We start from the raw sequence: 15,671 nt of genomic DNA, 5'->3' as shown, positions 1-15,671 counted from the left end.
CTGATTTCATTGGAGCCATCGCCATCATCGGTGAGCACCTGCAAGGCCTTGGCATCCACACCCGCAACAAGTCCAAGTGTGCCATGAGCATAGCTCTAATCGGGTTGCCGTAACTGATCGTGATGTTGTAGTTGGAGGGAGCCCATGATTTATCAATGGTAGAGTTCTGCGCTTTGTCAAAGAGCACCAAGGTATCAAGCACCTTGCAACTTTTTTTACTCATGACATCTGGTGTATGTTGTTGAATACCTTGCATCTGAAAGAAATATGCCCTAGATGCAATAACAAAGTCGTATTATTTACATTTCCTGATTCATAATTAAAGTTTATATGCTACAACTATATTGGTTCCAAGTATTGTGATTTGGAGGAAAATATAATTACACATGTGAAATTATGAACGACAATATATCCGTAAGATCGCCTCTAAGATTAGTTTGTATACTAATATTGTTATTGATAGTTTCTCAAAGACATGTATTAGCTCATGCATACTAAGATTCGTTAGACCATGATACTAATGTGGGCTTGGGTACGGAATCTTCTCTTTCTTAATAGATGATCCCATTTTCCTTGTCTCACAGCAAGCCTCGTCATGTGGTTAACAATTTTCAACTCCCCACAGCGTTACGTCGCGATTTGGCTCGGCAGACCGACACGGCAGATTTTGCTCGGCAGACTGACGCGGCAGAAGCCGGGCGGAAGCCCCTTCGTCGCTAGATCCACACGCGTGATTCAGATGGGCCGACCGATGCCACCGGCCCATGACCCCATTCGACCTACCTTCACTTGCGAAAAAAGCAGCCGGCCAACTCTTTTCCTCTTCCTCGCCCACTCTCCCCCACGACGGCTCCGCCTCTGTTCGTCTTCCTTGCGATCTCTCCCCCACCACGACTCCTCCTCCGTTCGTCTTTGTCCATCGCCACCGGTCGGAATGGGTATGCTCTCATGCTAATCTCTGCATTCAACACAATAAATCCGTCCTTGAAGACAATAGAAACGGCTTGGAAAATTTAATCTGCAGCCACCGTCTTAAAGGCACGCGATCTGGGCAAAGTACGCCGCTGCACCCAGCACGGGCAGCTGCTTCAACGCCGGTACCTACCCCTCTCCATTCTTCTTCCTCCTTCCTTTTCTAGAATCCCTAAATCCCTCACTCCAGCTTACCAATCTAGCAGGTTCATCTCGGCCTACGGAATTTGTCGCGCGTCCGGATTTCCACCGCTTCCTCAGGCCCTACGGTTTTCTTGGAGTTGATTTCGGATTGATTTGTACACCTGTTCATCATCGACAGTGTACACTACATCTTCAACTGGTACATGCCTACTGTAATCTCCTCCTCTTCATTTGACATTTACATTTGTTCAGTGTTAATTTAGAGTGTCTCTGAGTGGTTTGTATTGCCAATGCATGTCCATAAGGTTAGATACTGCAATATCTACATTGCCTTCTGAAAAGGTGAGCCCTCTGGACTGCAAACTGTACATGCTCCGCATATTTTATCACTACTAACACTCATCACATATATCACGTATTTTGTCGCCTCCAAAAGGATACATACGTTGTTTGTATGCATGTTTACATTGTGCTACAAAATTTCCCCATCTAGTTGGAGTTTAAATGTTCACGTTGTGCTACAAAATGTCCCCATGTACTACTGTAATTGGAGTTTCAAAATCAGATGCTCACACATCAAATGAAAGCATTTGCCCACATTTGCTGATGGCCTATGTCAACTATCTAGGGAATATTTAAAAGTTTATTTCCACCATCATTCTTTAGGCATTATATTTAACATGCACCAATAGATCACCGTTTTGATCTCATTTTATTACCACAGTCTGCATTTTCTCTCTGGATGATTACTTGAGTTATGTGATAAGCCAACATGCTCATGATGTCTCTCTATATTTCTGGATGATCCGGTCATGTCTTGAATCAAATCATACTTTATTCAAAGGCACACAAAAATAGTGTAGGTATTATGCACACTTACATTTTTGACCTATAGATTTTGGCTACCTTGGGAAGGTTGTTTCAGTTCTGCAGTTATCATTATCTTAAGTTTGTGTGGTTACTTCTCCTATTTTTTGTTTGTAATTATGTGCAACCATTTTATTTAAAGTGATATGAACATTAGATGTTCTACCTAAAAAGATGGATAGCTCTCAAAATATACAACGTGCAGGTTCATCTCCGTGTACGGAATTTGCCACGCCTCCGGATTTCCGCTGCTACCCCAGGCCCTATGGTTTTTTTGGAATTCATTTCGAATTAATTTATACAGCTGTTCATCATTCACAGTGCATTCTTCCATTGGTACGCTTACTGTAATCTCCTCCTATTAATTTCAAATTTACATTGTGGAGCGTTAATTTATTGGTTATACTCATTCCAATGCAAATGTCCTGCTTCTTTTAAATAAGCATGTATCTGTTCGCAAAAGATGGATAGCTCTGAAAATATTCAACCTGCTAGCCATTCCGTTTCCCGTGGTCGTGGTCGTGGTTGCCCACGCCGTAGTTCTCAGCCTGCAATGAACTCCCTTTAATCAAATATTTCATGAACATTAAAAAATGTATATGACCTTTCTTCAATAAATCGCTAAATAAATCCCGCTGCAACGAAAAACATGATGGTGGAACCCTCCTATTGTTCTATTTGTTGTAAAAATTGTATCTGAAGATACCAATGGATGCTTTACATTATGAGATAACTGATCATGAATCCTTTCTGCTATTTCATGTTTCATGTAATCTGCATATTATTCATTACCATTTGTGAAAGGCAGGAAGTCCCTGCATCAATGCGCTGGGCCTGCCCATCAATTTAGTGCATGTAAGTTCTCCTATACATCTTCATTTACCTAAGAGTTTGGCGTTAAAATTTATGCTGAAGGCTGAAATATTATATTATTTGCAAGTGACAACATTTATATACATCTCTACATATACAATTGTTGGTTATCAAGTTTGATGATCTCCCGGTGTTATTGAATTTTGGTGGTTATCCTCTAACTTGGACCTATATTTTCCTTGCCCTTTGAGGAGTAAGCCCAAAGAGGCAAACAAAGCTCTAAAACTACCTTGCTTGCTGCAGGAGTACAAGATCATGTACTTAATTTGGTAATTCTCAGCTGTAATTTTTGTTTGATGGATTCATCTCATGGCAACATTTCCATATCAGAAACAGATTACTGACAATCTTGCCAGCTGCAAGTCACCATAATGGAACTCGATTATGCATGTCTAGCAGCCTTCGAGCAGGTGACCAGTGTTCTATTCGCCGATATTTTGCAGTCTGTTTGCAACCAGAGGATTATCGAAAGATTACGCAAATAGTATAAGCTGAAGTGGTTAAACTCTGAGATTTTCTCAATATCCCTGCCTGACTCCTTCACATGGATTCTCGCTATGCTTCCGTAGAGAATAGCATTGCTTAGTAATTGAACAATATTTGTGGTACGAAATTTTAGCTATTATTTGCCCATGGATTTTAAGCTTGTTACATACTCTTATGTTGCCTAGAGGTTACATGCAGTAGTGATTGTTTAGGGAGTTAGGCCACTCCTTCAACTTTCTCCAACTTTCTCTTTGTTTCCCATTGGTATGTCTACTGCTGTTCCAGTCTACCAGCTGCCCCCTATCTTAATTCTACTTTGGTAGTTTTATGCAAACTAGGTGTCTGATGAAATTCCTAGACATGTTCTCTAAGGAGATGACAGCAAATAGTATAAGCTGAAGTGGTTAAACTTTGAGATTTTCTCAATATCCCTGCCTGCCTCATTCACATGGATTCTCGCTATGCTTCCGTAGAGAATAGCATTGCTTAGTAATTGAATAATATTTGTGGTACGAAATTTTAGCTAATTCCTGTTGATTAGTATCTATTATTTGCCCCTGGATTTTAAGCTTATTACATACTCTTATGTTGCCTACAGGTTACATGCAGTAGTGTCCAATTCTGGGAGTTGGCAAATGCCATTGGTTGAATGTTTGATGCTACAAATATATCTACTTCGGCTACAACTCGTATCCGCTTTAAATTACTAATGAGCTTTTCCCAGATTTTAGGAACTGGAAGTGGAAGGTGAATCATTTTGGTATTCATACTCGAAAAGAAAAGGTTAAGTATAACTAAGTTTAGAAATATATCTCCCTTTCTGAGTTTAAGTGTCTCACCTGTTATTGAACAGATTGCAGCCAGCAGATGTTGGCGTAAATTAACCTCATGAAAGTATGTATACGAGTAGTATTCTCTGAACTATCAAGTTTTAATTGGCATGCTAGCTTCTATTTGGTATACTTGCATCTTCATTGGGCTGCAGGAAGACTCGGGCATGGCTGCCATGGGCGCACGCGTCTACAACGACTCCGCTGCCAGTTCTCTCTTAGTTTTGTTTTGCTTCTGATCTCTTCCATTCATTCTGGTTTAGGTGCTCCAAAGGTCACATGTCTAAAATAACACCACATCTTTTTTTAATGTTGTCTACCATAGTTGCATTCTCATGAAGGATATCAGGCTATTGTACTCGATGGATTTTTCTCCACTTTATGTTGCTATAACTTCTGAATGGTAGACCCCAGTGTCATGCCTGTCCTTTTTGTTATTTCTTAATGTTTCATCGTCCATCTTTTCCTGTGATCATTCATAAAAGTCTTCTACCTATCAGTTACATAATATCCGTGGGCATTACCCTATCATATGCGTTTTTTCTTTTAAGCATATGAGTTATTGGTAAATCTTTAAATCCTATTCTCATAAGTGTTTTAGGATGTAAATATAAACCCTCATATAACCGATGTTTCAGTGGCATTCTTTTTCTACATTTACATATGTTCTTCTTTGTCCCCTTCATGGACGCACTATCCACTACACTGAGAATATGATGTATGCAAAATGCTTAATATTTTGTTCTCTAATTTCCGCAGCAACGTGCGGGGTACCATCTAGTAGTTACTATGAGATCACCAAACAAACAATCATTATGTACATACCATGATAAACAAAAGATGGTTTATCATAGTTGCCATCTGGTTGCAACCCTTTGCTGGGTCTGGTTTTTACCTCTCTATCAAATGCTGACAACACACGACCAACAATACACCACAAAATTAATAAACTAAAAACGTATATGTTTTTAAGCTAATATGGTCAAACTACTGGTTCCTGCTGGCAACCTATTGCCAATACCAGATCCCACTTTTCTATGTTATGTTTACATTATATTTGTCCAATCAATCAAACACCATCTAGTTCTTCAGGAAATTCGTCATGCTCATAATAGACTTAATTACAAGAATACAAACCCACCATCAACATAAGTGATGGGCATCCCCCACCTTTATCTCATAATGTTCAGGTGAAGGTGCTTCCACCTGTGACATAGATAATAAGTAAATAAAAATGCATAAATCCTAGTTTATGGATCAATGCTAGAAAAAAGTGTGATAGAGAAAAATGCATACCCTCTCCACTATCACATCATGTACCTCAGGCAAGACATGATGTACCTTCTCAAGTATAATAAGATGTTATCCGTCAAGGGTTTTAACTCATGCAACGAACTTATGACCTTCTTGCATCATCAGATTGTACATTTTATTAATCAATGCTAGAAAAAGCAGCACCAACAAACCACACATCTTAATACCAACCTACAAAATTTCAATAAACGTTGTGACTTAACTAGAGTAATGGGAAGGTGTGAGATCATTGGATAATGACAGTTACATGAGAAGCTATCAAAGGTACTAAACATTAAATTAAATTAAAATGTTGGCATGTTCCACCAGAACAACTATACCATCTCCAATCCCAAAGCTTAAGGCTTAATTTTTTGAAAATTCAAACCAAGTAAAGTTTTACCAAACTTTTAAAAGAATATATCAACAAATATAATATTTTGTAGATACCATACGAAAATATGTCTCATTATCTATCTAATGATATTGAATTTGTATTTGTATGTCAATGATTTTTGGTAAAAACTTAGTCAAACTTTACATAGTTTGACTTTCTAAAAATAATATAAGCCTTAAACTTTGGGATGGAGGTAGTATCATGCAAAAAGTTTTTAAATTGCAAAAAAATCTTTTCAGATAATTTACCCAGATTGACTATTAAAGGGCAATGAAATTCCCTTGAGAACACAAATGTTGGACTTGAATAGATATAGTCAACGTGGTCATACAACATGATATGTGTAATTACATTGTTTACTACACTGAACAAACAAAGTCCTGTTTCTACTTTATGCTTAGCTGTTGGCTCATTGAAACTAATGGTTCAATTGATAAGCATTAATTTTTAGAAAAATGTTTGAATCATCGACATTCCACGAGGAGATTTACCAAGGAAACACGGACCACCTCGGCCATGCGAACTATAAAACCAAGAACAATTTAGTCCCATCAATATATGATGTAATTCTAAATAAGGGCTAGAAAATGTGAACCTACTTAACATTTCCTTTTGAAAGAAAAGAAATAATAAGTACTTACGCAAAATCATTGAAGTGTTGCAAACACTTCAAGGCAATGAAACCTCGAAGTAAAGGGTTTCTTTCTTGTCATAGAAATTAACATATAGCAATTTTTCTAGAGGATCTGCATCCGTGGAACAACCGGCGACAAACTTCAATATGAACACCTGTGAATAATGATTTTCATGCATAACACAGTAATCTGAGTGATAACTATAGGTCTATGAATGCTGTCTAAAAAAGGCACCAAAAACAGAAAATCAGCAATAAATGATTTTGATGTAAACAACATAGTTAGTAGATTAGCCATATTTTGTTTTGCATAATGATTGGTTGTTTGAAAAACTTTTAAATCCTGCAAGACAAAAGAATAAGTTCTTCACAATAAAAATTACTTCTTCATGGGGTTAGCTTTCCTAGAGAAACATTCAAACTCCAAAGGGTTGCAAATACGGCTTAAAGCTACAACGTCTTTTGAATTGCACTAACATTGAAAATTCTATTAGGCAGTTGCGAAGTTGATGAGACTTTAATTACACATATGTTGTCTAAAAATCCACATTTGCTACTGAGGCCTCGAGTCTCCACTTGGTAAGAATACAATTATCAACAAAAATGTGTAAGCTACCAATGTTTGATGTTCGTTGTCTAGGAGAACAATCTCTATCTCTACTACTTAAAAAGAAGGAACATGTTCCCCCTTCTCCCCTACTTTGGTCGTCCTTTTGGTTTCGCCCCGCACGTGCCAAGCTGGGCCATGCCCATTACACTGCAAGTCTGCAATCCCTAGCTCTTCTCTCCCCTCTCCGTATCGAACCCTAGCGCCAGCCGCCATGCCTTCTCAGTTCTCACCCCCACGTTAGCTCCTTCCTCCCCCCGTCGGCATCCTCCACGCGTGGCCAGGGAAGCCCCAACTTGTTCTCGTCGGCCGTGCGATTTCATCATCTACATCCTTGCACAGCCTCCCGAGCTCCCCATTTTCTTCCAAGAGCGGCCAGGGAAGGGCACACCTGACTGATCTTGAATACATCTCCACAAGCTTCAAGCGCCGCCCTTGCCATACATCTCCACAACCCGACGCAGTATCCGCGCTCACCGGAGGACGCCGCCGCCCTATCGGAGCTCACACGCCTCTGCGGCCGCGCTATCCACCCTTGTCTTCTCCGAGCTCACACCACGACGCCCCCTCCCTATTCGACCTACCGCCGCCCTATCCGATCGGCCACGGACCAATCGGTCACGACGACGACGCGCGCCCTCTAACCCACCTACCGTCGACCTGGACAACGCTTGCTACCCACTTGATGTCTCCACTGCCCCCGCCGTCCGTGGTTCGCTGCCGGAAATTCAGAGGTTAGTTTGCAACGAAATTGCTGAAATATCTGTTAAGACAAAACTGCCAATTATGCAAGACAGACGCAGATACTTAAGCTATGTTGATTAAACCATTTTTTAATTGTCTCTGTTGATTAAACCATTGCAGAGTTCAACCCAGTAGTTTGTACAACCAATTTGTTTCTATATATGGAGATGCTTCGTAGTTATAACTCACATTTGTATCAAAATAATATTTTTTGATGGGTGTTGGGTACTTTTATTTCAAAGCAAATTAGCCATTTGTTACATATGCTTGAACTATGTTCTCTACCCTGAGTGATGGTCCATGTTAAGCAAAGCCTGCATACAGCGCTGGAGGCGTGGCTGTGTATACTAGAAACCGAAAAGCTGATTTTATTTGGGTGGCTGTGTATACTGGGAAACCGAAAAGCCGATTTTATTTGAGAAACTACAGTGATACCTAAACAAGCGATTAAAAGAAGCAATATGAATGCTTGTGCCAGTTTATGCTATGAAAAGAAGCCATATGAATGTTCTCGATTGTTTGTGTAAGTTCATGCTATGAAAACAAGCCATATTAATGTTTGATGTTTAAATTTTCTATTTTAGAAGAATTCTAAAATCTGCATTTAATTGTGGTACTTTAGTTTTTCTGTCATACATGTGCATTTCTATGACAGATTATATAATTGATGGTACACTTCAGCAACTATGCTAAAGTACCAGACATAAGGGGAATGAATACTTCTGGCAATGCAATATCTGATCAGGCATTTATGTGAATTACCTGTGCACGGCGTAGTTTTGGCTTAATATTCGAGCCTCACTTTAATTACTTCGATATACAATATCTCGGTTTAATATTTGAGTCTTGCTTCAGAGTGAATTTCCTGAGCACTGTATGTTCTTTTCTTTGCTATTATGTATAAGAGTAAATATGTAGAATTGAGTTATGCATATTACATTTTTCATGGAGGTGGTGGTTCTCCATCACAGAACTTGACCAAGTTAAATGTCACATCTTCCAACAGCACATTCTGAGCCTGCAGCCTACACTCTATTTCAGGGCATTACAAGCATGCAAAACCAAGGTGATTAGAAACTGATGTGTTCAACAACTGCCGTGTTTCTAAATACAGGTGATTAAAGCTTGGTTCATTATTCCTTTCTCACTTTGCTACTAGAGCAATGAGCATGGTCACGATGGTGTGCCACATTAAGGTTAACTGAAAAAACATCAAGTTCTTCATTAAAGTTCAGTATAAGACCATGTTTTCTTGTAACCAAAATTTGCAACTTTATTCAAGTTCAACGTTACTTCAGTATCCTTTTTCAGGATGTAGAATCTAGCAAGACCGCCAATGAAAAAGCCAACTGAACCCATATGCAGTAACCTGAAGTTTTTCTTTGATTCTATGAAGGTAATTAATTTGGTTTTCTGCTTCTGATGATGTGATTTTTGTAATGAGCACGATGATTGGGCGTGAGTATTTCCCACCAAGATTTCAAAATTCATTGAAAATCTGTGGATGGTAGCAATCAAGGCTAGCAGAAAGTGGGCGTTCAGTAGAGAAGAGACGAATTAAATTAAACCTCATTTTCCTTAATGTTAAAACTAGCAAGGGTGAAAGTTTATTGAGTTTTGGAATATATTATTAGCATGATCCTTTTACAACAAAAAATGATTTATAATATATTCCAAAGATCACTGCACAAGGATTCGAATTTCGACATCGTTGACTTGCTCTGGCAGAAGGCATGGCAAGGGGACCAGGACCTCCCAAACGCCCAAGGTAGTTGGCCTTAAAAAATATTTTGTTGCTCATTGTCTATCCTATGCTTAAATTGATCTTGGTCATTGCAGCGCATATGCATTTCTTCTAAAATCGTTACATCTTGTGCTAGAGCAGTAGTTACTGACGATTCTTGTGATGGTTCTCGTTATGAAAGTTGTATCTATTATCCTATCTAGAGACATTACTTACTTGGATCTTAAATTAAATCTCATTGGTTCATTTTGCTCTACAGTTTGTTCACACATACATTACATTCTTGTGTCATTCAGTATGTTGTACTGCATTTTCTTATGTGGAGTCAAGTGATAGTGTTAAGGAGTATTAGCATTCAGCAAATCTGGAGCATTTTCGAATTGCTTTCACATATTTTGATTATCTATATGGGACTAGCATATGCTGTGTTTACCACTTAGCAAACCGGTTAATATTGTAAAGAAGAACCTCAAGTTTCAGAAATATGCATGGAACTAACAGAAGTTCATGGGACTAGCATATGTTGTGCATCTTTCCATCATTTTTCATGCATCATATACTCCAAAGAAGATCAAAGCTGCAGTCTGAATTATCATAGAAGATGATCTGCATTAAACTATGATATTGGAATGACACTCTTTCAAGGTGAGGATGCATGTGGTTAGGTGTATGGAATCTGTAGTATCGCGGTAGATACAGTTGTTTTGTACAGAGAAAATCACATAGCCTGGGAAATGGCTATAACTGAAGGAAGGATTATTTTGATCAAGGTAAGAAATGTTCTAACAAATTTAGGGATACAGGTTTGCTTAGAATACTGAGTTGAAAACTTGCAGGAGATGTGATCGACCATCACTCGACATCCAACAAGTCAACCAAGTACAGGCCGGCTGATGAGATCAAGCTTTGACGAAAAACGAGGGATCCCAATCTCCAGGTTCACAAAAATGGTTTATGGAATGGCTGGTGGGGCTATACTGAAGATAGTGGACTTAGGAACAATGTGAGACATGGGGTAATATAGCCGTCATATGAATGTTAGTCCGTGTAATGCATTGTCATATATGACTGTTTAAATTATCAGTTCATTCTGTGCAGATTCAACAAGCCATTCAGGTGGACGTGAGGATTCCAAAACAAGGGCTGCTGAAGCGTTCATAGGTGTTTATGGTCAAATGCCAACCTTCGTGAGCACCAGCGTCGCTGTTGGATAGCCTAAAGGAGCACCCTTGAGATTACCCAAATGACGTGCTTGTGTTATCCTAATGACCACCGGCCGCATACATTTCAGATGTCCTGGGCCAATGCTGAAGCCTGGAAGTTTGGGAGCAGGTGACTACATGATCTCACTTTGTTGATTACCGCCATCGCTTGATGGGTATTACCTTCTGAAATAGTTGAAAGAATGCTTTCAGAAATGATATTGTTTCTTCTTGTCAGATATGTGATTTTTTTACAAAAATTTTAGAACAAATGTTGTAGCTGTCAGCACCCCTTATTATCAAGATCACTTCAAAAATAATTCTGGAAATTAATATCAATCACTATTTCAATGCAGCTTGAGATGATTTCTGATGCCATTGACAAAAACAATAGAGAAAGATGAGGCTGAAGAAGAAACATAAGAGCTCACCAACCAGGTAAAATGCTAACTATATTCTGCTCCAGATGACATATCATAGAAATATTCTCTTTAGTAAGTGTTTCACGCCATAAGGGCGAATTTGGATATACTTCAAGATCTTGTGCTTGTTGATGAGGCTGGCAAAGCTAACTTTGGATGTGTTTGGAACTCAAGCCAGGACAATCCTTGTCTTGCTAGGGAAAGGAGGCCATTTGGCTATGCTAGCCACTATTGCTGGCAACTGCAAAAGTTATCTTACCATCAGAGCCTTGGAGGAGATTATTAAGATTGATGTGCAAGCATTTAGAGAATATATGCAGATTCTTCAGATCAGTGCAGGAGAATGTTGATTATGAGAGCATACTGTCAAACTTCTTAAATTGGAATTCTTCTTCAATAGTATATCCATATAAGGTACCTAAACGTGGGCAAGTTATTGTCTTGCAAGCAAGTAATAGTTGATATGGAGGAAGAAGCTGCGGTTCTAATTGGCACAGAAAACAAAATCTTAATAATCCATAAAAGATGACAGTTTTTGTAGTTATCAACAACTTTTTGGGCTATGCTATCCAGTTTTTGCAGTTTTTGTTCTCTGGTACGAAAAAATAGCTTAATAGAACACGTTTTTGATATTTTCATAGTTAAACATATTGACGTGACCTTCAGTTTTACAGCATGGTTTAGTTAATGTAACATGAAGATTTCCTGATACAACATGGTTTAGTTATGTGTGGCAGCTGCAGCATCTTGCCAATTAGTTTCCTAAACTTCCCACTAAAGTTAATTTAATTATTCCTCCGCTTCTTTGTCTCATGGATATCGATGCGACTGCTGTAGGTTAATAAATGCTAGAGAGCACCACCCTTGAGTAGGTTTAGCTAAACATACAATGTATGATGGTTATTTATGCTACCAGAGGTTTTGCCATGGTTCTAATTGTGTATAGCATATTGGCCTTCTCAGGTGTTGCTTTCTGGATTTGCTCGCTGCTCTATGGATCTATTAATTCAATAAATGATGAATATGAACCTTTTGGCTAGATGAGTTGACATGAATAGCTTGAATGCCTTGGCTGGTAGCGGGGGCTTTGCCTTTTGAATTGTTAGTCTCCTGCAAAACACTCGCACATTACAAACTGTTCAGACAGGTTTGGAGAAATGAAATAGACCCATCAGTGGAACACTCATCCTTTCCATGAATGGAATCGCACCTTAAAGGCCAAGCCATCTATAGAACTCTTAGAACAAGCCCCCTTACTTTTTTTGAAATATTTGAGAGTAGCACCTGTAGCCAATCAGGACCTGTATATCTCACATTGCGTTTGAACTTCTACCCTGGAGATTTATCTCCTTTCATCCAACTGGTTTTGATCATAGGTAGCTGCTAAAAACTTACTCTTATTGACAAAGCCACTGAAATATTGGTTCTCACGTATCGACACCTTTCAGTTAAATACAAACTCATTTATTATTGGAACCTTTCAACTGAACATATCAAGGCAAGGAGAGTATCTGATAAGAGATTTTTACTGTGTTTCTTACAACTTTCTGTGACTATTTAATGGTTCCTATTATATTGGGCAATGGTCATTTGATGTGTTTTAGGCATGTTTTCCAAAATAAGCAGACATGACATTTAATTTTGCTACATGTAACAAAAACATAGCCATATGAGTATTTCTGGACTGGTTGCTACAAATCAAATGATTAGGCCTATTATGCCTTCCCTTTACATAAGGTCCTATTTCTGGTGAGCATGCACTATCTACTTCTTTAGGAAATTCATTAATTTTTAATTCCCTTATAGCAAGGTTAATAATGCTCACCTTCTTTATAGTTAGTATGTATGCTCTATTTTCTCAGCTGTATATTTGACCGTGGTTCTTTTTGTATTTGTCTGATAGGCTTAATATCAGAGGAACTGGCGATGATGATGTATAGTAATTTTGGTATGCAAGTATGATCAGGACTACCTTGTGTGGCTTGCGTGTTTTTGTAATTCTTAGTGATGATCGTGCTGTATTCTTATTGAAGAAAATAACATTACTTCATATGTAATTATTGAATGTGTTGATGGCGCCCAAAAAAGTGTTATCTTTATACAGTTGTTTGGAAGTTTTTATTTTCCTTAAGCTAGATTGCTTGTACAGGCTTCTTTGAAATGCTTATAAATTGTTGAAATGACATGCTTTCCTAATCCCCACCTACCTCAAGTTGCATGAAGAAATGAACCCCTTGACGTTTTTTTAATAAAAGTTTCTCCTGATGTTACACTACTGGCCTCTATTAGTCTTAAAGTCTGTTATATACCTTGATAATGCATTGAATCATTTGCAGTTGTGTTCTATTGTTACATAAATGTAATCTATGTTGCAAAAATGACTGAGCATGATTTACATATATTAGTATTTGATTCTACATCATATGATAGCTAGGAATTTATCTCTCATTAACTTTATGATTCTTTCATTTGTTTTTGACTCCTGCACATTCATTGATGGAGTAAGAGGGGATGGTTGTCAGGGAGAGGTGAAGGGGACGGACACACGCCACACACGCTGTTCTTTGAAAATAGGGACTGCAATTTGTGTCAACGCTATGATTGCCCTCCGACAAAAAGTTATATGCACTCTTGGAAACAACCAGAGTAATATTAGCATTTTATTTTACATCATATGATGGCCAGGAATTTATCCTCATTAGCTTTATGATTCTTTCATTTGTCTTTGACTCCTGCACACTCACTGATGGAGTAAGAGGGGATGGTCGCCAGGAGGAGGTGAAGGGGACGGACACACACCACAGCCACACATACAGTGATGGTGAAGAGGAGCGCCGCGAGGCTTCTCGTGATGGACATGAGGAGTGGGGCAAGCTTTTCGTTGGTGAGGACACGCGGCTTGTGGCGATGACGGGTGGGGGCGAGTAAAATGTGTAACAATATGAGCTTTTTTGGACCATCACATTACTTCTTGCCAAGAAGTGTTATTGGCATGTTGAAGATACATGCTCACATAACATTTTCTGCTTGGTAGTTGTCAAATGGTTAAAGATCAGAACCTAGATGTCAGTGTTTACCCATTTTAAAAAAGAAAGCTACCAAATGTATTTGTATACATGATAATAGTAAAAATAGTCGATAGATAGTGATGAGTATCTTTAGACCACAACCACTTTCATGTAACCGTTGCACTTTAATCTCAAACACCATCTCATGTTTACTGGATATAAGGACTTGTTAGCAGGTTGGGTTATCTAAGCCTCATCATTACAGAAGTCGTGGTACCTCAATGCATAACAATGTTGTATTGTCATTGCGCTCGGTATTATCATGTTGTAGTATTGTTGTAGTATATGTATATTATGATATCCATGATTTGTTTCGAATTTTCATAGTGAGTTCTGAATTACATATGTGCATTGAAAAATAAAATTTGAAGACCCGTGGCAACGCACGGGCATTTGTACTAGTAACACCATAAAAGTAAGGAAATGAAAAAAAGAATGCAACAACCTTGAGATCACCAGCTAGCTCATCTTTGTGTGGCAATTTAACTAAACTTGCATATGTTACCACATAACCAATACTCATCATAATCTCAACAATTGTTCCAGAGGAAGAGAAAAGCTTCTTGTCTCTTGCGGGGAACATAAATCGAATTGGTTGTGCTATAGTACTAATAGTAATGTAAATAATAACCCGCCACAATAAATCGAATTTTCCTGTGAATGGCTCTAGTCCAACCATATCGAGCTAAGTTCTAATGTTAACTCCTCCTTTTCCGAACTCGTATGCTTCAGCTCAGATCTTCTCCCAAACTCCTGTAAAATATGGAATCCATTCAAAAGCTAAATTATTCAAAATTAAGCAGCGACCATCACAAAATGCAAAGCACTACATGATAAACTGAACTTGTTCCTTGATGTAGGTACACAATGTGAAGAGAATGAAATAACCTGGTGGTGGGTCAATCACCTCAGCTGCATCAGCTCCTGCATAACAAAAAGGTTGCCAACGGGCAGGTGCTGAAGTATGATTTGCAGTACAATGTCGCCGTGCGAAGCAGATCTCCCCATGGTGGTGCTCGGTGACCTCCCGGACTCCTATATATTTCGTGACACCAAAGTCAGGTGATTGCGGTTGCCCGGAAATCTTGAGTCTGGACGTTTCCAGATGAATCGTAGGGAGACGTTCCGCACATTTTGCAAGTCTTTTTTTTTTGGGGACGCATAGTTAGCAAGTTAGATTGCAATGGAAATAGCAGTATTGAGAACAAGCAAGTGCGTGACTATTTGCCCTATCTCACAGCGTCCCACGATAGCCAACTATGCTGGGCATTAGCGAGAGCACTCCAAACCGTTCGATTCGTGACTGAGCTCCGCGTCCATCTTGGCCGTTGGAGCGTGAAACAAAAGCACCCGACGGAAACCCTAGCCGCCGCACCCAGCGCCCTCGC

Source organism: Lolium rigidum, chromosome 5, assembly GCF_022539505.1.
Source record: "Lolium rigidum isolate FL_2022 chromosome 5, APGP_CSIRO_Lrig_0.1, whole genome shotgun sequence".
NCBI lineage: Eukaryota > Viridiplantae > Streptophyta > Magnoliopsida > Poales > Poaceae > Lolium > Lolium rigidum.
This window is presented reverse-complemented; position numbering follows the sequence as displayed.